Here is a 25789-nt window from a genome sequence, read left to right as displayed (position 1 = left end):
TTTTTAATTGATATGCAGGTGCATTTGACTTGATTTCCATTTGCCCTGAATGCACTCCCCTGCCACGTGGGCCCCCCATGCATAGTCTGATGCGTCTGTTAAGGTTTGGGCGGGCAGGGGGTAGTGTGAATGGTAGTCTCCTGTTTTGGTGGCAGGCCTCTGCCCACCAAAGGAACTAGGCGTAATCAAGGTATGATAGGAATCATTGCTTCTAGATCCTGTGAATGCTGACACAATAGGCTTTTGAGATACCATTGCAGTTTCCTCATATGCAGCCTTGCATATGGAATTAGAAGAATGCATGAGGCCATGAACCCCAAGGCTTGCAGTATTTGCCTTGCAGATAACTGGGTTTTTGTGGCCACTTGTTTGAAGTAGGTCGTCAAATGAATTTGTTTCTCTGGCGTGAGGAAAGCCATCTAGGAAGCTGTATTCAAGCTTGCTCCCAGGAATATAATTTGTTGACAGAGTACCAGCTTTTCATTTATGGTGTACCCCAGACAAGTCAGTACCCTTTGAACAAAGGCCAGATGATTCAGAAGTATGTCCTGGCATTCTGCATGAATTAGACAATCGTCCAGATATGGGTATTTTTGAATATTTCTTTGCCTGCAGAATGCAACGACTGGAGCTAAACACTTTGTTAATACCCTGTGCGCAGTAGATAAGCAAAAGGACAGTGCAGAGAATGGATAGTGCATGTAGCCTGCTTTGAAGCGCAGGTATTTTCTGCAAGACTCCCTGATAGGGATTGTACAGGTATGCTCAAGGCTAGTGTTGCCAACCATGCATCTTTGCCTAGCATAGGAAGCAGCTGGTGAAGAGTCAGCATCTTGAATTTTGGAATCCCCAGAAAGGTATTTAGAGTAGAAAGGTCCACGATAGGACGCCATGTATTGCCTTTTCTGTGTACTAGGAAAAGTCTAGAATAGAACCCTTGTCCCTTTTCCTCTTCTGGTACCAACTGAATAGCCCCCATGCATAAGAGAGATTACTTGATTTTGGGCCTCTCCCACTCGCTTGGTGTTGGTAAGGTGTGGAAGTGAAATATGTATCATTGGGACACTATATTTAAAACCCATTTGCCCTGGTAACTAGTTCCCAGTTTTTGGCTTACAGACCAATCTTTCTGCCTAAAGGAGCATTCAGTTGGGAAGTGCTTGGAAGTTTTAGAAGCAAGTCACTGAGACAGTTTTCCATAGGGGGAGTCTTACTACTCCCTGATTTGGATACGGAAACCCCCCACTGCTTAGCCTTGTGTGTCCCCTGGGACTGAAACCTGGGGTTTCTGCTATGTCAGGGTTTGGCTTGAGAAGACCTTGAAGAGGCTTGAAAGGACCAATTCTTAGACGGCCAGTGCCTACTAAATCTAGAAGGCTGAACTTGTACGAAATCTTTAACAATTTGCATAGATTTAACTTCATCTTCCATCTTTTTCAGAACTTCCACAGTCTTGTTGCCAAGCAGGCGGCCCTGATTTAAGGAAGCATCCAACAATTTAGCTTTAACATGATCAGGTAAAGATTGCTCCTTAAGACAAGCATGCCTTCTGAGCACTTCAAGTACAGTTGTGTACACTTACCATACATGTAGATGTCCAAGTGTATTCACTGTTGCAGTCATTACATTTGGGGTAATCTGCTGGCAGGTTGGCCTCAGTCGGCCTGAATAACAAAGTCTTAGGTCCTGTGTCAGTTGTCGTCTCCTCTTCCATGATGTCAGGTCGTCAGGGGTATAAAACATGCAGCCAACGGCATTTTAATGAGTTTATCTTGCCCCAGATGTCAGGTGCCCTCCAAATGCGGAGCAAAATTATATGTATAAACTGTAAATATATAAATGCACCTCAGAAACAAAAAAATTACCTTCAACTAAAAGCAAATACACCACAAAGGCTGTTGAGTATAGTGAAGGAACGAAAAGGTATAGAAAAGGGGGCTAGCGGGTGGGTAACCCGGACTGCAACAGTGAATACACTCGGACATCTACATTTATTAAGTGTACACAACTGTACTATGTTCTTCGTGTTTCACTGTTGCAGTCATTACATTTGGGTAGAATTCCAAAGCTAAGGATGGGAGAATGGAACTAAACAGCATTAGGAGCAGCTATAAAGCCCTGCAGGACTGTAGTGGCAAAGCCTGCCCTGGATTTAGAGAAGAGAGGTAAATGATAAAGCTTTGTGAATGTATGAACTGAGCTTCAAGTAGCAGCTTCTAGAATGTCTCTGGTAAGGACTCCTCTGAGAAAAGCTGCTGAAGTAGCCCTGGTGGAATGGGATCGGATCCCATTGGGCACAGGTTTACCATGGTGCAAGTAGCAGAAAAGTACAGTTTTGTACCTACCATAAATGTAGATGTCCGAACTGGATAGCATCTGCAGTCATAACAAATGGGTTGTCCTGTCGTCAGGCAGCCCTTCGGTCGGCCGGATTCCAAAGTCTGGGTCCGGCTTCGGCTGATGTCGCACTTCACCCGACGTCATCTCTGCTGGTCTTCGGGTATAAAGGCATCAGCCGACGCCATTTTCCTCAGTGTTTCTTGCCCCAGATGCCAGTTGCCCTCTTGGAAGGCTAAATTTTGGAGAAATGCCAATGTTTCCAAAAAAGTAGAAGGCAAACACAAAAAATAAGCATGTATGTACATATATACAAACAAATACACCATAACAGACTCCCCCCGAGCTAGCTATTAGGAGGGTAAATACCCTAGGAGTACCACAGAGGGGAAGGAGGGTGGGTAATCCTGACTGCAGATGCTATCCAGTTCGGACATCTACATTTATGGTAGGTACAAAACTGTACTATGTCCTTCATGGATGCATCTGCAGTCATAACAAATGGGTAGAATACCATAGCCAAACTAGGGGTGGAGGAAGAAGAATTATGGTGTAGTTAGGATCCCTTGAAGTACAGCAGTGGCAAACCCTGCTCGGGATCTAGAGTATAGAGGTAAATTATAATGCTTGGCAAATGTATGCACGGAGGTCCAAGTAGCCGCCTCAATAATGTCCTTGGTTGCCACTCCTCGTAAGAAAGCTGTGGTAGTGGCTGTAGCCCTTGTAGAGTGAGGTCTTATGTTCTGTGGAATTGGTTTTCCATGGTAGGAGTAACAGAATCTTATGCAATTTCCTATCCATTTGGAGATTGTCTGTTTGGAAATTGCTTTTCCTTCCCTTCCTGTTGCATAGGCTACTAAAAGCTGGTCTGTCTTTCTGTTACTTTTGGTTCTGTCCAGGTAGTAGCGTAACTGTCTATGTACATCCAAGGTATGCAGTAGTCTTTCTCCCTGTTTTGTGGATTGGGAAAGAAGGTAGGTAGGTGGATTGCCTGGTTTAAAGACACTCTGGATACCACCTTAGGCATAAATGTAGGATTAGTTCTCATGGACACCCTATCTTGATGGAAGATTAGGAAGGGTTGCACTGCCATTAAGGCCTGTAGTTCAAACCCTCCTTGCTGAGGTAATTGCCAGTAGGAAAGCCGTTTTCCATGACAGGTGTTGCAGATCTGCTGTTGCTGCTGGTTCAAACGGAGGGAGTGTCAACTTTTCTAGCACAAAGTTCAAGTCCCATGCTGGTAATGGTGGTTTCCTAGGAGGTTTTACATTCTTGATCCCTCTGAGGAACTGCCTGAGTAGAGGATGAAAAGACAGGTGGATCAAGCTGTATTCTGCTGAAATAGCTGATGCATGTATCTTGATGGAGGAGTAGGACAGGCCTGTATGTAGAAGCTCTGCCAAGTACTCCAGAATGTTAGCAATATCTATGTTCGACACATCTTTTCCTCTTTCAGTACTCCAAATGACAAACCTTTTCCATTTTCCTGCATAGTTCCTTCTTGTTGAAGGTCTGCGGGCTTCAAGGATAATGTCTTTAACCCTTTGTGAAAGGTCTGGGTTAGTTGCTGCTATGTGATGTTCCAGGCAGTCAGTTGCAAGGTTTTTCGGTTTGGATGCATGATGTTGTAGTTGTTCTGAGTTAACATCAAAGGCATCAGGGGTATTGACCACATTCTTTCCCGAGACATGCTCCTCAGCAGTGGGTACCAGTGTTGTCTTGGCCAATTCGGAGCTATCAGGATTATCCTTGGACGTTCCTCTTTGATTTTCAGTAGTACCTTGTGTATCAAGGGAAGAGGTGGAAATGCATATGCTGTCAGGCCTGTCCAGCTGAAGGATAGAGAGTCCACCTTCCATGCAAGTGGGTGGAATGTCCTTGTGCAGAATTTTTGAGCTGGTGATTGAGTGGGAAGCGAATAGATCTATTTGTGGCATTCCCCATTTCTTTGTGATGGCCTTGAAGATGTCCGGTGTAGCATCCATTCGTGAGCATCCGAGGTGGTTCTGCTTAACATGTCTGCTAGGGTGTTCTCTTTTCCCGCACAAATATTGCCTGTAACTGGATGTTGTAGCTGAGAGCCAGATTCCAAAGGTCCAAAGTCATTCTGCATAGGGGTATGAATGAGTGCCTCCCTGTTTGTTGATGTACCACATGACTGTGGTGTTGTCTGTCCTTATCATCAAATGGCCTTCTTTGAGGAATGGTCTGAATGTTTGGATTGCCAGTTTTACTGCCAGCATTTCTTTTTGGTTTATGTGCAGGTGCAGTTGGTCTTGAGTCCACAATCCTTGTATGCATTTGTCCAGCATGTGCGCCCCCCATCCTAGGTCTGAGGCGTCCGTTGTGATGGTTTGGCTTGCTCGAAAGTTGTGGAAGGGTAAGCCTGGGTTTGACTGGCATGCTTGAGCCCACCATAGGAACTCCTGTTTTAGGCATGGGATTAGTGGGATTTCTGTTTCTAAGCTGTGCCTGTGCTGGGACCATAAATTCTTTAGGTACCACTGTAGCTTTCTCATATGCAGTCTGGCATGAGGGACCAAGATTATGCATGATGCCATGAAGCCCAAGGCATGCAGAACTTTTCTTGCTGTTAGTTTGTTCTGCTTTGTTAATGCCAAGAAGTAAAGAGGGAGCTCTTTTTGTTTTTCTGTAGTTAGGAATGCCATTTGTTTTACTGTGCCCAATTCCGCACCCAAGAATGTTCTTGTTTGGGATGGTATCAGCCTTGACTTTTGTAAATTGACTGTGTATCCCAGGGCTTGTAGCAAGCAAATGACCCTTTGTAAATCTGTTGTCAGCTTGCTTTTGTTGTCCGCTTGTAACAGGCAGTCGTCCAGTAATGGATAAATTTGGATTCCCTGTAGTCTGCAGTGAGCGATTACTGATGCCAGGCATTTTGTGAATACTCTGGGCGCAGTAGATAAGCCAAAGGGCAATGCTGAGAATTGATAATGCTCTGATCCTGCAAGAAATCTGAGGTATCTTCTGCAATTTGGTCGAATGGGGACGTGCAGGTATGCCTCCTTGAGATCTAGAGTTACCAGCCAACACTCCTTGCCCAGCATGGGAAGTAGTTGCTGTAGGGTCAGCATTTTGAATTTTGGGACAATGATGTATGTGTTTAAGACGGACAGGTCGAGAATAGGTCTCCAACTTTTCTCTTTTCTTGGTACTAGGAAGAGTCTGGAGTAGAATCCTTTGCCCTATTCTGTTATTGGTACTCTTTCCACAGCTCTCATCTTTGATAATTCCGCTATCTGCTGTAGAGCTTCTATTTTTTGATTTGGAGGTAGGTTTGGCATTCCTCTTTTACTGGTAAGGTGTGGAAGTGGAACCGTAGCCTTGGTCTATGGTTTGCAAAATCCACTTGTCTTTTGTGATATAGTGCCAATTTTTCGAAAATAAGGCTAACTTTCCGCCTAAAGGTGCTGCTATTTGCTCCCTGGTAGGCGGTGTCAGAGCCAAGTCACTGTGATTGTCCTGTTGCAGTGGCAGTGGTTGTGTCTGTGCCTCGGTTATTGCCTTGCCACTGTCGTCCTCTGTAGGCACCTCCTCTGGATTGATTTCTGCCTCTAGAGCGTCTATTCCTGCCCCTTTGGGATCTTGTGGAGTCAGGAAAGGACCAATTTTGGCAGGCCAGTTCCTGCTAAACCTTGGGGGCTGAACCTGTAAGAAATCTTTAACTGTTTGTACAGATTTTGCCTTTTCTTCCATTTTCTTCATTACTTGCTGGGCAGGTGTACCAAATAGACTGGCCTTATCCATAGGAGCATCTAACAGCTTTGCTTTAACATGATCCGTAAGACCTGTTCTTTCAACCATGCATGCCTTCTTATCACTGTGCCAGTCATGGCTGATCTAAATGAAGCCTCCAGTGCATCATAGCCACATTTTAAGGAATGGTTACTAACCTGTTGGATGTTATTCACCATTTCTAATACATATTTCTTATCTAAGGATTCATCAGAGGACAGTTTTTAGTTAACTGATCAAGCATAAACTCTTGGTATTGGATCATATGAAACTGACAGTTTAAAGCTCTAGCTGAGAGAGTAGCAGAGGTGTAAACTTTTTTCCCCCATCTCTCTAAGGACCTGGATTCCCTTTCAGAAGGAGTAGGGTTTTTTGCTGTGGTCGAGGCTACTGCCTTAGGCCCCTGGGATATAGTTTCGGGGTCTGCAAGTGGAGTCTTGTATAGGTGGTGATGAGTGTCTGGCACCCTGTAAAATCTATCTGGTTTGGCAGGGGCTGGAGGTAAAGAATCAGGAGCAGTGCAAACATCATTAAATGCATCATCCACAACAGGCAGTACAGGAGGTATAGCTAAGGGCCTATGTTGTGGTAAGTGTAGAAAAGTCCTAAGCCTTTTTCTAGAATCTGAGAAATCTTGTCCCTGCCATTGGAATTGTTCTCTCATGGCATGTAAAGTTTCCCCAAAGGAAAATTCCTCTGGTGGAGAGGCAGCTGGAATGGATTCTTCAGCATCGGAATCTTCATAAGTAGAAAAAGGAGCCTCTGGCTGGTCTGAAATGTCTGAGTCATCCGCAGAATCATCAGTGGACACTGGCTCGGGGGGCTCTGCTCTAGGTCTCTTTTCTGGGGGCTGAGAGGCCCTGTCTGGGTGAGATTGGGATCCCCTAATTAAGGATATTAAATCTTCTGCCAGAGTAAGCATTTGGGAACTAGAAGTGGGCCTGTGTGAGGGGGGCTTAACAGGCACTGATTTAGCAGATTTGGCTGCTTTAGCCCTGGCAAAGGCCTTAATAGACATGGCTGCAGGAGGCCTAGCAGCACCACATGCTGGGGTAGAGACATCCAAAGAGATGGTGTCTGATGAATCACTAGGAACCACAGTTGTAGGCAAAATTTCTGAGGCCGATTCAAGTAAGGTAGCAGGAGCCTCAGTAGCAGTCATGGATTCGGCTGAAGATTGACCAGTTTTCTCGGTTTCGGCCGAAACAGAGACACTCGCGGCTTGCTTAACCGTGGTTTCGGCCGAAACCGCGGACCGCGAGTGTCGGTCTTTTTCTTTGCGTTTTTTAACAATTTGGGTAGTCGGAGGATCCAACGGCATAATGTACGCAAAATCTGAGCAGAAAAATTGTTCAGCAAACTCCGACCGACGCCTAAGCGTTCGTCGGTTGAAGGAAGCACAGGCCGAACAGGCTGCTACGTCGTGGTCTGGGCCTAAGCAAGGCAGACAGTAAGAGTGGAAATCTTTATGAGGTATTTGTTTCCCACAAGTTAAACAGTTATTGACTTTTTCTGACATCGGCTGAGCCAAGAAAGAGTCCCCAACGGGGTACTTAGCTTTTTAGAAGTCTTCGAAGTAGTATTCGGTAGTAGTAATCTCTGGATCTGACCGACCGGCACTTGCGAACAGCTTCTGCTTCGGGCGCCACGCGGCAAGAAAGACTGAGGGGAATGGCGTCGGCTGATGCCTTTATACCCGAAGACCAGCAGAGATGACGTCGGGTGAAGTGCGACATCAGCCGGACCCAGACTTTGGAATCCGGCCGACCGAAGGGCTGCCTGACGACAGGACAACCCATTTGTTATGACTGCAGATGCATCCATGAAGGACATCAAATGCAATGGCTTATCCATTTAGAAATAGTCTGCTTTGATACAAGCCTTCCCCCCCTCTGATCCTGCAGCAAATGCTACCAGTAGTTGCTCAGACTTTCTTAGAGATTTTGTCCTGTTTAAGTAGAGTCTTAGTTGTCTGTGCACATCCAATGAATGCAGACTCAGCTCCCCCTTGTTCTGCGGATTTGGGAAAAACATTGGCAGGTGAATTGTCTGGTTAAGAGCCACACTGGATACCACCTTAGCCATAAAAGAAGGATTGGTCCTGAGGGCCACCTTGTCCGGGTAAAAAATAATGAAAGGCTCCACTGCCATGAGAGCCTTTAGTTCTGAAACCCTTCTAGCTGAAGTGATTGCCAAAAGAAAAGCTGTTTTCCAAGAAAAAAAATATATATCCACAGTAGCTGCTGGTTCAAAAGGAGGCAGGGTGAGTTTTTCCAGCACAAAATTGAGGTCCCATGCAGGAGTTGGCTCTCTCCTGGGAGGCCTTAAATTTTTGGCCCCTCTGAGATGCTGTTTTAGCAGTGGATGAGAAAAGAGGGTCGGCTCTGTGTTGTAATGAGTCGAGATGGCAGAGGCATGGATTTTTATTGAAGAAAAAGATAGGCCCTTGTCAAGCATCTCAGTTAAGTATTGTAAAATCTGAGGAATATTGGGATTTGCTGTGTCTATTCCTTGTGCTTGGTTCCAAGCACAGAATCTCTTCTATTTATCAGCATAAGATTTTCTAGTACTAGGACTTCTGGCTTCCAAAATGACATCCATCACAGGTTTAATGAGAGATGTGGTTTGAATAATTAGTTGATTAGTCATGCTGGAAGATTCAGAGTTTGGAGCAGTGTGTGCAGAATGTGATAGTTCTGCTGAGACAATAGATGAGGTGATTGAGGCAAGTCCCACAAAGGAAGGTGTGACATATTTCTTAGAAGTGGGTACCAGTGTTGACTAGGCCAGTCCGGAGCAACTAGAATCATTTTTGTTTTTTCCTGTCAGACTTTTAGTAAGACTTTGGAGAGTACAGGCACAGGGGGAAAGGCATAGACCGATAGGTTTTTCCAGCTGAAGGACAGAGCATCCAATTTCCATGTTTTTTTGTGACGAGTTCTTGTGCAGGAATTGTCCAACTGATAGTTTTGTGGAGAGGCAAATAGATCTATGTTTGGGATTCCCCATTTCTGAGTTAACATGCTGAAGATTTGAGGATCCAGTTTCCATTTGTGTGGGTCCATAAGATTTCTGCTTAGGTCGTCTGCCAGAGTATTTTGCTTTCCTGGCAGGAATTGAGCTTGAAGATGTATTTGGTAAGTCAAGGCTGTTTTCCACAAGGCCATGGCTAGTCTGCAAAGGGGGTAGGAATGGGTACCCCCATGCTTGTTTATGTACCACATAACTGTGGTGTTGTCAGTCTTTATCAGTAGTTGTCCTGGATGAAGAAAGTCCTTGAAGGCTGTCAGCGCATTCTGAACAGCTAGCATTTCTTTCTGGTTGATATGTAGATGCATTTGGTTTGGGCTCCATTTGCCCTGAATGCATCTCCCTGCCAGGTGGGCCCCCCCAAGCATAGTCTGATGCATCTGTAGTTAGGGTTTGGGTGGCAGGGGGGAGAGTGAATGACAGTCCCTTGTTTTGGTGACTTGTCTGCCCACCAAAGAAACTCCTGTTGTAGGCAGGGAATGAGAGGAATCATTGTTTCCAGGCTGTGACAATGTTGACTCCATAAGCTTTTTAGGTACCATTGAAGTTTCCTCATATGCAGTCTCGCATATGGAATTAGTAGAATGCAGGATGCCATTAACCCCAAAGCCTGCAGAATTTGTCTTGCAGATAACTGGGTTTTTGTTGCCATTTGTTTGAAGTATATTGTCAATTGCATTTGTCTGTCATGCGTGAGCTAAGCCATCTGGGCAGTTGTATTCAAGTTTGCACCCAAGAATGTAATTATTTGTGAGGGTACCAATTGTGATTTCTTTTAATTTATGGTGTACCCTAGGCATCCTAGAAGCCTTTTTACAAATGCCAGATGTTGAAGAAGAGTGTCCTTGTCCTCTGCCTGAATGAGACAATCGTCCAAATAAGGATAAATTTGAATGTTTCTTTGTCTGCAGAATGCAATTACTGGTGCTAGGCACATTTGTAAAGACTCTGGGTGCAGTAGATAAGCCAAAGGGCAGTGCAGAGAATTCGTAATGCAAAAAATCTGCTTTAAAGCAGAGGTATCTTCTGCAAGACTCCCTTATTGGGATATGCAGGTATGCCTCAAGTCTAGAGTTACCAACCAGACATTCTTGCCTAGCATAGGCAGTAGCTGTTGTAATGTCAGCATTTTGAATTTTGGAATGTCCAGGAACGTGTTCAGAATCGTTAAGTCCAGTATTGGGTATCATGATTTGTCTTTTCTGGGTACCAGGAAAAGTCTTGAATAAAATTCTAGTCCTTTTTCCTTTTCTGGTACCAGTTGAATAGCCCCCATACCCATGAGGGACATGACTTGTTACTGGGTCTCTGCCCACTGGTTTTGTGGCAGATCTGGCCATCCGTTTGGAATTGGCAAAGTATGGAAATGAAATCTGTATCCCTGGGATACTATGTCTAATACCCACTTGTCCAGGGTAATTAACCGCCAATCTTGAGCATGAAGTGCTAGCTTTCCCCCCCAAGGGGGCTGCCAACAGATAAGTGCTTGGAGATGGTAGAGGAAAGTCATTGAGACTGCTTACTGTAGGGTTGCGCTTTGTTACCTCCAGATTTGGAGGTGGAGGCACCCCATTGCTTTGACCTGTAAGATCCCTGGGATTGATATCTGGAACCTTTTTAGCACCTGGGTTTGCCCTGAGAGGCTCTGTTGGACACAGGAAAGGACCAATTCTTATTAGGCCCGTGCCTACTAAACCTGGGTGGCTGCACTTGCAAGAAATCATTTACAGTTTGCATAGATTTAGCTTTGTCTTCCATTTTCTTTAAAACCTCTTCTGCCTTATTACCAAACAGACTATCATGCTGTAAAGGGGCATCCAACAATTTAGCTTTAACATGATCAGGCAGATTTTGCTCCTTGAGCCAGGCATGCCTTCTTATCACAGATCCAGGTATGGCGGCCCTGCAAGAGGCCTCCAAGGAATCAAAACCACATTGCAAGGTATGCTTTCCAACCTGTTCTGCTGAATGCAATAAATCCTGTAACTTTTACACACAATCAGAAATCAACATAATTTTCTGTTTCAGTAAGCCATTAACATGCTGTTGATATTTAAGCATATGAAAGCATATGAAACTGGCAGTTTAAAGCCCTGATTGCCAAGGTTGCAGACGTATAAACCTTCTTACCCCATCTATCCAGTGCCCTGGAATCTCTATCAGAAGGGGTAGGAATTTTGGCTGAAGAAGCCTTAAAGTACAGTTTTGTACCTACCATAAATGTAGATGTTCGAGTGCTAATACAGCTGCAGTCATAACAGATGGGTTCTCCTGCCGCCAGGCGGGTGCTCGGTCGGCCGAATTCCAAAGTCCAGGTCCGGCGTCGGTTGTCGTCACTTTCCTTCCTGACGTCAGTGCGACAGGGGTATATAAGACACAGCAGACGCCATTTTCTTCAGTCTTTCTTGCCCCAGATGTCAGGTGCCCCAGAAGGAAGGCAATATATATATATTATATATTATATATAATCATGCAATGCAATATAATAAAAAATCATTAGTTGCAAGCAAATACACCATAGAAGGAGAACCCAATCAGGTTGTAAGATGAGGAGTTAGCCACTAGGTCTGTACCCAGAGGGGAAGGAAGGAGGGAAACCTGGACTGCAGCTGTATTAGCACTCGAACATCTATATTTATGGTAGGTACAAAAAGTACAGTTGTGTACCTACCATAAATGTAGATGTCCGAACTGGATAGCATCTGCAGTCATAACAAATGGGTTGTCCTGTCGTCAGGCAGCCCTTCGGTTGGCCGGATTCCAAAGTCTGGGTCCGGCTTCGGCTGATGTCGCACTTCACCCGACGTCATCTCTGCTGGTCTTCGGGTATAAAGGCATCAGCCGACGCCATTTTCCTCAGTGTTTCTTGCCCCAGATGCCAGTTGCCCTCTTGGAAGGCTACATTTTGGATAAATGCCAATGTTTCCAAAAAGGTAGAAGGCAAACACAAAAATAAGCATGTATGTACATATATACAAACAAATACACCATAAGAGACTCCCCAGCTAGCTATTAGGAGGGTAAATACCCTAGGAGTACCACAGAGGGGAAGGAGGGTGGGTAATCCTGACTGCAGATGCTATCCAGTTCGGACATCTACATTTATGGTAGGTACAAAACTGTACTATGTCCTTCATGGATGCATCTGCAGTCATAACTAAATGGGTAGAATACCATAGCCAAACTAGGGGTGGAGGAAGAAAAATTATGGTGTAGTTAGGATCCCTTGCAGTACAGCAGTGGCAAACCCTGCTCGGGATCTAGAGTATAGAGGTAAATTATAATGCTTGGCAAATGTATGCACGGAGGTCCAAGTAGCCGCCTCAATAATGTCCTTGGTTGCCACTCCTCGTAAGAAAGCTGTGGTAGTGGCTGTAGCCCTTGTAGAATGAGGTCTTATGTTCTGTGGAATTGGTTTTCCATGGTAGGAGTAACAGAATCTTATGCAATTTCCTATCCATTTGGAGATTGTCTGTTTGGAAATTGCTTTTCCTTCCCTTCCTGTTGCATAGGCTACTAAAAGCTGGTCAGTTTTTCTGTTACTTTTGGTTCTGTCCAGGTAGTAGGGTAACTGCCTATGTACATCCAAGGTATGCAGCAGTCTTTCCCCCCTGTTCTGTGGATTGGGAAAGAAGGTAGGTAGGTGGATTGCCTGGTTTAAAGACACTCTGGATACCACCTTAGGCATAAATGTAGGATTAGTTCTCATGGACACCCTATCTTGACGGAAGATTAGGAAGGGTTGCACTGCCATTAAGGCCTGTAGTTCCGAAACCCTCCTTGCTGAAGTAATTGCCAGTAGGAAAGCAGTTTTCCATGATAGGTGTTGCAGATCTGCTGTTGCTGCTGGTTCAAACGGAGGAAGTGTCAACTTTTCTAGCACAAAGTTCAAGTCCCATGCTGGTAATGGTGGTTTCCTAGGAGGTTTTACATTCTTGATCCCTCTGAGGAACTGCCTGAGTAGAGGATGCGAAAAGACAGGTGGATCGAAGCTGTATTCTGCTGAAATAGCTGATGCATGTATCTTGATGGAGGAATAGGACAGGTCTGTATATAGAAGCTCTGCCAAGTACTCCAGGATGTTAGCAATATCTATGTTCGACACATCTTTTCCTCTTTCAGTACTCCAAATGACAAACCTTTTCCATTTTCCTGCATAGTTCCTTCTTGTTGAAGGTCTGCGGGCTTCAAGGATAATGTCTTTACCCCTTTGGGATAGGTCTGGGTTAGTTGCTGCTATGTGATGTTCCAGGCAGTCAGTTGCAAGGTTTTTAGATTTGGATGCATGATGTTGTAGTTGTTCTGAGTTAACATCAAAGGCATCAGGGGTATTGACCACATTCTCCCCAGAGACATGCTCCTCAGCAATGGGTACCAGTGTTGTCTTGGCCAATTCAGAGCTATCAGGATTATCCTTGGACGTTCCTCTCTGATTTTCAGTAGTACCTTGTGCATCAAGGGAAGAGGTGGAAATGCATATGCTGTCAGGCCTTTCCAGCTGAAGGATAGAGAGTCCACCTTCCATGCAAGTGGGTGGTATGTCCTTGTGCAAAATTTTTTGAGCTGGTGATTGAGTGGGGATGCGAATAGGTCTATTTGTGGCATTCCGCATTTCTTTGTGATGGCCTTGAAGATGTCCGGGTGTAGCATCCATTCGTGAGCATCCGAGGTGGTTCTGCTTAACATGTCTGCTAGGGTGTTCTCTTTTCCCGGCACAAATATGGCCTGTAACTGGATGTTGTAGCTCAGAGCCAGATTCCAAAGGTCCAGAGTCATTCTGCATAGGGGGTATGAATGAGTGCCTCCCTGTTTGTTGATGTACCACATGACTGTGGTGTTGTCTGTCCTTATCATTAAATGGCCTTCTTTGAGGAATGGTCTGAATTTTTGGATTGCTAGTTTTACTGCCAGCATTTCTTTTTGGTTTATGTGCAGGTGCAGTTGGTCTTGAGTCCACAATCCTTGTATGCATTTGTCCAGCATGTGCGCCCCCCATCCTAGGTCTGAGGCGTCCGTTGTGATGGTTTGGCTTGCTTGAAAGTTGTGGAAGGGTAAGCCTGGGTTTGACTGGCATGCTTGAGCCCACCATAGGAACTCCTGTTTTAGGCATGGGATTAGTGGGATTTCGGTTTCTAAGCTGTGCCTGTGTTGAGACCATAAATTCTTTAGGTACCACTGTAGCTTTCTCATATGCAGTCTGGCATGTGGGACCAAGATTATGCATGATGCCATGAATCCCAAGGCCTGCAGAACTTTTCTTGCTGTTAGTTTGTTCTGCTTTGTTAATGCCAAGAAGTAAAGAGGGAGTTCTTTTTGTTTTTCTGCAGTTAGGAATGCCATTTGTTTTACTGTGTCCAATTCCGCACCCAAGAATGTTCTTGTTTGGGATGGTATCAGCCTTGACTTTTGTAAATTGACTGTGTATCCCAGGGCTTGTAGCAAGCAAATGACCCTTTGTAAATCTGTTGTCAGCTTACTTTTGTTGTCCGCTTGTAACAGGCAGTCGTCCAGGTATGGATAAATTTGGATTCCCTGTAGTCTGCAGTGAGCGATCACTGATGCCAGGCATTTTGTGAATACTCTGGGCGCAATAGATAAGCCAAAGGGCAATGCTGAGAATTGATAATGCTCTGATCCTGCAAGAAATCTGAGGTATCTTCTGCAATTTGGTCGAATGGGGACGTGCAGGTATGCCTCCTTGAGATCTAGAGTTACCAGCCAACACTCCTTGCCCAGCATGGGAAGAAGTTGCTGTAGGGTCAGCATTTTGAATTTTGGGACAATGATGTATGTGTTTAAGACGGACAGGTCGAGAATAGGTCTCCAACTTTTCTCTTTTCTTGGTACTAGGAAGAGTCTGGAGTAGAATCCTTTGCCCTGTTCTGTTATTGGTACTCTTTCCACAGCTCTCATCTTTGCTAATTTCGCTATCTGCTGTAGAGCTTCTGTTTTTTGATTTGGAGGTAGGTTTGGCATTCCTCTTTTTACTGGTAAGGTGTGGAAGTGGAACCGGTATAGCCTTGGTCTATGGTTTGCAAAATCCACTTGTCTTTTGTGATATAGTGCCAGTTTTTTCGAAAATAAGGCTAACTTTCCGCCTAAAGGTGCTGCTATTTGCTCCCTGGTAGGCGGTGTCAGAGCCAAGTCACTGTGATTGTCCTGTTGCAGTGGCAGTGGTTGTGTCTGTGCCTCGGTTATTGCCTTGCCACTGTCGTCCTCTGTAGGCACCTCCTCTGGATTGATTTCTGCCTCTAGAGCGTCTATTCCTGCCTCTTTGGGATTTTGTGGAGTCTGGAAAGGACCAATTTTTGGCAGGCCAGTTCCTGCTAAACCTTGGGGGCTGAACCTGTAAGAAATCTTCAACTATTTGTACAGATTTTGCCTTCTCTTCCATTTTCTTCATTACTTGCTGAGCAGGTGTACCAAATAGACTGGCCTTATCCATAGGAGCATCTAACAACTTTGCTTTAACATGATCCGGTAAGACCTGTTCTTTCAACCATGCATGCCTTCTTATCACTGTGCCAGTCATGGCTGATCTAAATGAAGCCTCCAGTGCATCATAGCCACATTTTAAAGAATGGTTACTAACCTGTTGGATGTTATTCACCATTTCTAAAACATATTTCTTATCTAAGGAATCATCAGAGGACAGCTTTTTAGTTAACTGATCAAGCATAAACTCTTGGTATTGGATCATATGAAACTGACAGTTTAAAGCTCTAGCTGAGAGAGTAGCAGAGGTGTAAACTTTTTTCCCCCATCTCTCTAAGGACCTGGATTCCCTTTCAGAAGGGATAGGGTTTTTTGCTGAGGTCGAGGCTACTGCCTTAGGCCCCTGGGATGTAGTTTCAGGATCTGCAAGTGGGGCCTTGTATAGGTGGAGATGAGTGTCTGGCACCCTGTAAAATCTATCTGGTTTGGCAGGGGCTGGAGGTAAAGAATCAGGAGCAGTGCAAACATCGGAATCTTCATAAGTAGAAAAAGGAGCCTCTGGCTGGTCTGTAATGTCTGAGTCATCCGCAGAATCATCAGAGGACACTGGCTCGGGGGGCTCTGCTCTAGGTCTCTTTTCTGGGGGCTGAGAGGCCCTGTCTGGGTGAGATTGGGATCCCCTAATTAAGGATATTAAATCCTCTGCCAGAGTAAGCATTTGTGAACTTGAAGTGGGCCTGTGTGAGGGGGCTTAACAGGCACTGATTTAACAGATTTGGCTGCTTTAGCCCTGGCAAAGGCCTTAATAGACATGGCTGCAGGAGGCCTAGAAGCACCACGTGCTGGGGTAGAGACATCCAAAGGGATGGTGTCTGATAAATCACTAGGAACCACAATTGTAGGCAAAATTTCTGAGGCCGATTCAACTAAGGTAGCAGGAGCCTCAGTAGTAGTCATGGATTCGCTGAAGATTGACGGTTTCTCGGTTTCGCGAAACCGAGACACTCGCGCTTGCTTAACCGTGGTTTCGGCCGAAACCGCGGACCGCAGTGTCGGTCTTTTCTTTGCGGATTTTAACAATTTGGGTGGTCGGAGGGGCCTATGGCCTAATGAACGCAAAATCAGAGCCGAAAAACAGTTCAGTAAACACGGACCGACGCCTAAGCGTGTCGGTTGAAGGAAGCACAGGCGAACAGGCTGCTACGTCGTGGTCTGGGCCTAAGCAAGGCAGGCAGTAAGAGTGGAAATCTTTATGAGGTATTTGTTTCCCACAAGTTAAACAGTTATTGACTTTTTCTTACATCGGCTGAGGCAAGAAAGAGTCCCCAACGGGTACTTAGCTTTTAGAAGTCTTCGAAGTAGTATTCGGTAGTAGTAATCTCTGGATCTGACCGACCGGCACTTGCGAACAGCTTCTGCTTCGGGCGCCACGCGGCAAGAAAGACTGAGGAAAATGGCGTCGGCTGATGCCTTTATACCCGAAGACCAGCAGAGATGACGTCGGGTGAAGTGCGACATCAGCTGAAGCCGGACCCAGACTTTGGAATCCGGCCGACCGAAGGGCTGCCTGACGACAGGACAACCCATTTGTTATGACTGCAGATGCATCCATGAAGGACATCTGTACTATGTTCATCGTGCATACAGCTGCAGTCATAACAGATGGGTAGAATCCCAAAGCTACGCACAGGGTGGTAGGCACTAGGTGGAACTGGGAGGAGCCAGAATGCCCTGCAACACAGCAGTGGCAAAGCCTGCTCTAGTTTTGGAGTATAAAGGTAGGTGGTAGTGTTTAGTGAAGGTATGCACAGAACTCCAAGTGGCTGCCTCCAAAATATCTTTGGTAGGGACTCCTCTGAGGAAGGCTGCAGAGGTAGCTGTGGCCCTTGTGGAGTGGGATCTGATGCCTGCAGGTACAGATTTACCATGAAAGGAGTAACAAAACCGTATGCAGTGGCCTATCCATTTTGAAAGTGTCTGTTTGGAAATTGGCTTCCCTTGAGCTCCTACAGCATAGGACACAAAGAGTTGTTCTGATTTCCTGAAAGGCTTGGTTCTGTCCAAATAGTAACGTAGCTGTCTATGGATGTCTAAGGAATGTAGCAGCCTTTCCCCTTTGTTTTGAGGATTGGGGTAAAAGGTAGGTAAGTGTATGGCCTGATTTAAAGCTACCCTGGATACTACCTTAGGCATAAATGACGGGTTGGTTCGTAGGGAAACCCTGTCCTGAAGGAAGATGAGAAAGGGCTGCACAGCCATGAGGGCTTGTAGTTCCGAGACCCTACGAGCTGAGGTAATAGCCAGAAGGAAAGCTGTTTTCCAGGACAAATATTGCAAATCTGTTGAGGCAGCTGGTTCAAAGGGAGGCAATGTTAATTTTTCTAGAATGTAATTAAGATCCCAGGCTGGTATTGGTTGTTTCCTTGGAGGTCTTATATTCTTAGCCCCTCTGAGGAACTGCCTTAAGAGTGGGTGAGAGAATAAGGGTGGATCAGTGTTGTATTCTGCAGAAATGGCTGAGGCATGGATTTTGATGGAGGAAAATGAAAGTCCACTGTTCAACAGCTCAGCTAGATACTGTAATATCTGAGGCAAATTCAGTTTTCTAGGATCCTGGCCCTTTTTCTCATTCCAAACGCAAAACCGTTTCCATTTTGCGGAGTAAGCTTTTCTAGTAGATGGCCTTCTGGCCTCCAAAATGACATCCTGCACCTCCTTGGAGAGTAGGATCTGTTGTGGTGTTAAGGAATTTTCCATGCAGCCAGATTGAGTGTTTTCAGCTGACTGTGAAGAGTTTTGTAGCTGTGCTGAGTCAGGAGAAGAGGCATTAGAGGTAGGGTCCAGGGAGGAGAATGTGTTAGGCTCCTCACGAGTGGGTACCAGTGTTGTCTTGGCCAGTCTGGAGCAATCAGTATCATCTTTGGTCTGTCTGCTCTTGCTTTCAAGAGCACCTTGGGCAGTAGAGGCAAAGGTGGGAAGGCGTAAACTGTCCGTGCTGCCCAACTGAAAGAAAGAGCGTCCACTCTCCAGGCCTTTGTATGAAATGTCCTTGAGCAGAATTTTGTCAATTGATGATTCTTGTGGGAGGCAAAGAGATCTATGTCTGTCCTTCCCCACGCTTGGATTATCTTTGTAAACACTTGAGGATGCAACTTCCATTCGTGCGGGTCTGTCATATTTCTGCTTAGATTGTCTGCCAGCGTGTTTTCCAAACCTGGCAGGTACTGTGCTTGAAGCTCGATTTAAAATTCCAGAGCCATGTTCCAAAGTGACATGGCCAGCCTGCACAGGGGGTATATGAATGTGTTCCTCCTTGTTTGTTTATGTACCACATTACTGTGGTGTTGTCTGTTCTTATCAATAATTGCCCTGGATGCAGGAGGTCAATGAAAGCTGTAATTGCATTTATCACTGCTTGCATTTCCTTTTGAATTGATGTGAAGGTGCTTTTCCTTTTGGGACCATTTGCCCTGAATGCACCTGTCGATCATGTGTGCCCCCCAGACGTAGTCTGAGGCATCTGTTGTGATGACTTGATTTGCTTGAGGCTTGCAGAATGGTAGACCTGTGTTTGTTTGGCATGCTTGGGCCCACCATAGAAATTCCTTTTGCAAACATGGAATTAGTGGTATTATTGTTTCCAAACTGTGGCTGTGTTGAGACCATAGGTTTTTTAGGTACCATTGAAGTTTCCTCATATGCAACTTTGCACATGGGATTAGAAGAATGCAAGATGCCATGAAGCCCAGAGCCTGCAGGATTTTCCTTGCAGTTAGCCTGGTACAATTTGCTAGCATCTTGAAGTACTGAGTTAGTTGCCCTGTTTTTCTGGCGAAGATAGGCCATCTGGGTGTTTGTGTCCAAGTTGGCACCCAGGAAAATTATTTTCTGAGATGGTGTTAGCCTGGATTTCTCTTTGTTGACTGTGTATCCCAGAGAATTCAATAACCGTGTTACATAAGCCAGATGTTCCAGAAGTATGTGTTTGCTGTCCGCTTGGATCAGGCAATCGTCCAAATAAGGGTAAATTTGTATCCCTTGAAGTCTGCAGTAGGCAATTACTGATGCCAGGCATTTCTTGAATACTCTGGGCAGTAGATAAGCCACAGGGCAATGCAGAGAATTGATAGTGGATTGAACCTGCAAGAAATCTGAGGTATCTTCTGCAGCTTTGTCTGATTGGGACATGCAGGTATGCCTCCTTGAGGTCCAATGTTACCAGCCAAGACTCCTTGCCCAGCATGGGAAGAAGCTGCTGTAAGGTGAGCATCTTGAATTTTGGCAGTAGAAATGTGTTTAGGATGGATAAATCCAAAATGGGTCTCCAATCTGTTCCCTTCCTTGGTACCAGGAATAGTCTGGAATAAAAACCTTGACCTTGTTCGTGAGTAGGTACCTCTTGAATAACTTTCATGTCCATGAGCTTTGAAATTTGTATTTGAGCCTATGCCCTTTGATTGTGTGGCAGGTTCGGCATGCCTCTCATTTTTGGAAGAGTGTGAAAATGAAATCTGTAGCCTCTGTTTATAATGTCCAGGATCCATTTGTCTTTTGTGACAATATGCCAATTTTTTGAAAATAATGCCAGCTTTCCTCCCAAGGGTGCTGCCATCTGAGCCTTGCTTGGCATGCAAAGGGGAAAGTCATTGGGTTTGTTTCCTGTATTGTTGTGCACTGTCTTCGCCACCTCTTGGTGCTGGAGATTGCCATTGTCCGCCTCTATATGATCCTTGAGATTGTCCTCTGCCCCTTGTGCACCTCTATCTACCTCTTTGGGGCTTGTCCGTGGCTGGAAAGGACCAGTTTTTTGAAGGCCAATTTCTGCTAAAACGTGGTGGTTGTACCTGTAGAAAAGCTTTGATAGTTTGCATAAATTTAGCTTTTTCTTCCATTTTCCGTAGTATCTCCTCAGCATTAGTACCAAATAATACATCCTTTTGTAAAGGAGCATCTAGTAGTTTAGCTTTAACATGATCAGGCAAGGTTTGTTCCCTAAGCCAGACATGTCTACGAATGACCGATCCTGTAACAGCAGCTCTACTGGAGGCCTCTAGAGCATCATAGCCACATTGTAAGGTGTGTTTACCCACTTGTTCTGCACTATGCATCATATCCTGCAACTCCTTCAAATCTGGTTCTTCAGGTTGTGACATTTTATTCCTTAATTGTGATAACAGAAACTGCTGATATTTAAGCATATGGAACTGACAATTTAAGGCCCTCATGGCTAGGGTGGCCGAGGTATATACCTTTTTTCCCCACCTTTCTAAGGATCTAGACTCTCTCTTGGAAGGTAATGGATTCTTAGCAGTAGAGGCCTTCATTCCCTTGGGGCCTTGAGAAATGGTTTCAGGGTCAGCATCATGGCTTTTGTAAAGAAATTGGTGTGAGTTAGGAACTCTGTAGTACCTATCAGGCTTGACTAGGGCAGGAGGCAGGGAATCCGGATTAAGGCAAGCCTCCGAGTAAACATCATCAAGTATGTCCAAGACAGGAGGTATCGCCAGAGGTCTGTGCTGAGGTAGCAAAAGAAATTCCCTAACCCTTTTCTTGGAATCTGAAAAATCTTGGCCTTCCCAATGGAAGTGTTCCCTCAAGGTATGCAAGGTTTCCCTGAAAGAAAAATCCTCTGGGGGGGATACAGAAGGAATGGACTGCTCTGCATCAGAATCTTCAAAAGGGGAGTACGAGTGTTCCTCTTCATCAGTATGTTCTGAAATAATAGAGCCCTGGTCAGAAGAGGGAGAATCTTCCTCCACTCTGGGTCTCTTGTCCGGAGGGGGTTGGGAACCCCTGATAAGAGTAATTAAATCCTCAGCCATTTTGAGCATCTGCTTTTTAGGCATGGGGCCTGGAGATGGGCCCTGTGCAACAGGCCTCTTGGAATGCATGGCTGATTTAGACTTAGTGAAGGCCTTTATGGAAACGGAAGAAGGAGGTCTGAAGACACCATGGGTGGAAGTGGACCTGTCCACATTAAGAGGCTCAACACTCACAGTGGCTTCGGTAGCTGTAGTCAGGGTATGGGCCGAGGAACCTGCGGTCTCGGTTACAGAAGACACTGCCAGAGAAGTGTTGTCGGTAGTCAGGGGCTGCGTAGGCGCCTCGCTGAGAACCGGACCACGTGTAGCCGGTTTTGGCGTGTTGTCGGTGGAGACCATGGACCTCGCGTGTCGGTCTTTGTCCTTGCGTTTTTTGGACAAAACAGTAGTCGGAGTCTCCGACGACATTTTATAATTAAAAGCTTTACCAAAAAAGTGCTGGGCGAACTCCGCCCGACGCTTAATAGTGCGTTTATTGAAAGTAGCACAAAAGCGACAGCCCGAGACGTCGTGGTCTGGGCCTAAATAAGGTATACAGAGGGAATGGAAATCCTTATGCGGTATTTGCTTCCCACAAGAAATACAATTGTTAACTTTGTCTGACATCAGTCTGAGGCAAGAAAAGTTTCCCCAACGGGGTACTTAGCTTTAAAGACGACTTCGGTTTCCAAATTTTCGTAATTTCAGGAGCTGGCCGACCGGCACTTGCGAACTGCTTCTGCTTCGGGCACCGCACGGCAAAAAAGACTGAAGAAAATGGCGTTGGCTGTGTCTTATATACCCCTGTCGCACTGACGTCAGGAAGGAAAGCGAAGACAACCGACGCCGGACCTGGACTTTGGAATTCGGCCGACCGAGGACCCGCCTGGCGGCAGGAGAACCCATCTGTTATGACTGCAGCTGTATGCACGATGAACATCACCCTTGGGACCCTGAGAAATAGTCTCAGGATCAGCAGCAGGATTTTTCAAAAGAAATATGTGGAAGTCAGGAACCCTGCAATATCTGTCTGGCTTACTAGGAGCAGGAGGGCAAGGAATCAGGAGTCATGCTTGATTCCGAGAACACATCCTCAACAATGTCTAATACAGGAGGTATTGCCAAAGGCCTATGCTGAGGAAGAAGGAAATCCCTAAGCCTCTTCTTTGATTCAGAGAAGCCCTGACTCTCCCAGTGAAAATGTTCCCTTAAAGTATGCAAAGTCTCTCCAAAAGAGTAATCCTCAGGAGGAGATGCAGAAGGGATGGATTCCTCTGCATCAGAATCCTCATAAGGTGGAATAGAAAATTCCTGATCAGAAGAGATGGAAAAGTACAGTTTTGTACCTACCATAAATGTAGATGTTCGAGTGCTAATACAGCTGCAGTAATCACAGATGGGTTCTCTGCCGTCAGGCGGGTCCTCGGTCGGCCGAATTCCAAAGTCTAGGTCCGGCGTCGGTTGTTGTCGCTTTCTTTCCTGCCGTCAGTGCGACAGGGGTATATAAGACACAGCCGACACCATTTTCTTCAGTCTTTCTTGCCCCAGATGTCAGGTGCCCCCAGAAGGAAGGCAATACATAAATTATATATATAATCATGCAATGCAATATAATCAAAAATCAGTAGTTGCAAGCAAATACACCATAGAAGGATTACCCAAACAGGTTGTATGAGGAGGTGTTTGCCACTAGGCCTTTACCAAGAAGGGAAGGAGGGAGGGAAACCTGTACTGCAGCTGTATTAGCACTCGAACATCTACATTTATGGTAAGTACAAAACTGTACTATGTTCGTCGTGCATACAGCTGCAGTAATCACAGATGGGTAGAATCCCAAAGCTACGCACAGGGTGGTAGGCACTAGGTGGAACTGGGAGGAGCCAGAATGCCCTGCAACACAGCAGTGGCAAAGCCTGCTCTAGTTTTGGAGTATAAAGGCAGGTGGTAGTGTTTTGTGAAGGTATGCACAGAACTCCCAAGTGGCTGCCTCCAAAATATCTTTGGTAGGTACTCCTCTGAGGAAGGCTGTAGAGGTAGCTGTGGCCCTTGTGGAGTGGGATCTGATGCCTGCAGGAACAGATTTGCCATGAAAGGAGTAACAAAACCGTATGCAGTGGCCTATCCATTTTGAGATTGTCTGTTTGGAAATTGGCTTCCCTTGAGCTCTTACAGCATAGGACACAAAAAGTTGTTCTGATTTCCTGAAAGGCTTTGTTCTGTCCAAATAGTAACGTAGCTGTCTATGGATGTCTAAGGAATGTAGCAGCCTTTCCCCTTTGTTTTGAGGATTGGGGTAAAAGGTAGGTAAGTGTATGGCCTGATTTAAAGCTACCCTGGATACTACCTTAGGCATAAATGACGGGTTGGTTCGTAGGGAAACCCTGTCCTGATGGAAGATGAGAAAGGGCTGCACAGCCATGAGGGCTTGTAGTTCCGAAACCCTACGAGCTGAGGTAATGGCCAGAAGGAAAACTGTTTTCCAGGACAAATATTGCAAATCTGTTGAGGCAGCTGGTTCAAAGGGAGGCAATGTTAATTTTTCTAGAATGTAATTAAGATCCCAGGTTGGTATTGGTTGTTTTCTTGGAGGTCTTATATTCTTAGCCCCTCTGAGGAACTGTCTTAAGAGTGGGTGAGAGAATAAGGGTGGATCAGTGTTGTATTCTGCAGAAATGGCTGATGCATGAATTTTGATGGAGGAAAATGAAAGTGCACTGTTCAACAGCTCAGCTAGATACTGTAATATTGGAGGCAAATTCAGTTTTCTAGGATCCTGGCCTTTTTTCTCATTCCAAGCACAAAACCGTTTCCATTTTGCGGAGTAAGCCTTTCTAGTAGATGGCCTTCTGGCCTCCAAAATGACATCCTGCACCTCTTTGGAGAGTAGGGTCTGTTGTGGTGTTAAGGAATTTTCCATGCAGCCAGATTGAGTGTTTTCAGCTGACTGTGAAGAGTTTTGTAGCTGTGCTGAGTCAGTAGAAGAGGCATTAGAGGCAGGGTCCAGGGCGGAGTATGTGTTAGGCTCCTCAGGAGTGGGTACCAGTGTTGTCTTGGCCAGTCTGGAGCAATCAGTATCATCTTCGGTCTGTCTGCTCTTGCTTTCAAGAGCATCTTGGGCAGAAGAGGCAAAGGTGGGAAAGCGTAAACTGTCCATGCTGCCCAACTGAAAGAAAGGGCGTCCACTCTCCAGGCCTTTGGATGGAAGGTCCTTGAGCAGAACTTTGTCAATTGATGATTCCTGTGGGAGGTGAAGAGATCTATGTCTGGCCTTCCCCATGCTTGGATTATCTTTGTAAACACTTGAGGATGCAACTTCCATTCGTGTGGATCTGTCATATTTCTGCTTAGATTGTCTGCCAGCGTGTTTTCCAATCCTAGCATGTACTGTGCTTGAAGTTCGATTTGCCATTCCAGAGCCAAATTCCAAAGTGACATGGCTAGCCTGCACAGGGGGTATGAATGTGTTCCTCCTAGTTTATTTACCACATAACTGTGGTGTTGTCTGTTCTTATCAATAATTGCCCTGGATGCAGGAGGTCCTTGAAAGTTGTAATTGCATTTATCACTGCTAGCATTTATTTTTGATTGATGTGAAGGTGCTTTTCCTTTTGGGACCATTTGCCCTGAATGCACCTGTCTGTCATGTGCACCCCCCAGGCGTAGTCTGAGGCATCTGTTGTGATGACTTGATTTGCTTGAGGCTTGCAGAATGGAGGACCTGTGTTTGTTTGGCATGCTTGGGCCCACCATAGAAATTCCTTTTGCAAACATGGGATTATTGGTATTATTGTTTCCAAACTGTGGCTGTGTTGAGACCATAGTTTTTTAGGTACCATTGAAGTTTCCTCATATGCAACTTTGCACATGGGATTAAAAGAATGCAAGATGCCATGAAGCCCAGAGCCTGCAGGATTTTCCTTGCAGTGAGCCTGGTACAATTTGCTAGTATTTTGAAGTACTGAGTTAGTTGCCCCTGTTTTTCTGGCGTAAGATAGGCCATCTGGGTGTTTGTGTCCAAGTTGGCACCCAGGAAAGTTATTTTCTGAGATGGTGTTAGCCTGGATTTCTCTTTGTTGACTGTGTATCCCAGAGAATTCAATAACCGTGTTACATAAGCCAGATGTTCCAGAAGTATGTGTTTGCTGTCCGCTTGGATCAGGCAGTCGTCCAAATAAGGGTAAATTTGTATCCCTTGAAGTCTGCAGTAGGCAATTACTGATGCCAGGCATTTCGTGAATACTCTGGGTGCAGTAGATAAGCCAAAGGGCAATGCAGAGAATTGATAGTGGATTGAACCTGCAAGAAATCTGAGGTATCTTCTGCAGCTTTGTCTGATTGGGACATGCAGGTATGCCTCCTTGAGGTCCAATGTTACCAGCCAAAACTCCTTGCCCAGCATGGGAAGAAGCTGCTGTAATGTGAGCATCTTG

At 45.4% G+C, this 25789-nt stretch overlaps 1 protein-coding gene across 2 annotated transcripts in view; it reads right to left on the bottom strand.

Annotated features, from left to right (window-relative positions):
• The window catches only part of SENP6 (SUMO specific peptidase 6), a gene marked incomplete in the record, with an annotated part of 3063818 nt that overhangs the window by 2625540 nt on the left and 412489 nt on the right, over positions 1-25789 (bottom strand).

This window comes from Protopterus annectens, chromosome 1.part0 (assembly GCF_019279795.1).
Source record: "Protopterus annectens isolate FY-2018-M chromosome 1.part0, PAN1.0, whole genome shotgun sequence".
In the NCBI taxonomy this organism is placed as follows: domain Eukaryota; kingdom Metazoa; phylum Chordata; order Ceratodontiformes; family Protopteridae; genus Protopterus; species Protopterus annectens.
This window is presented reverse-complemented; position numbering and strand designations above follow the sequence as displayed.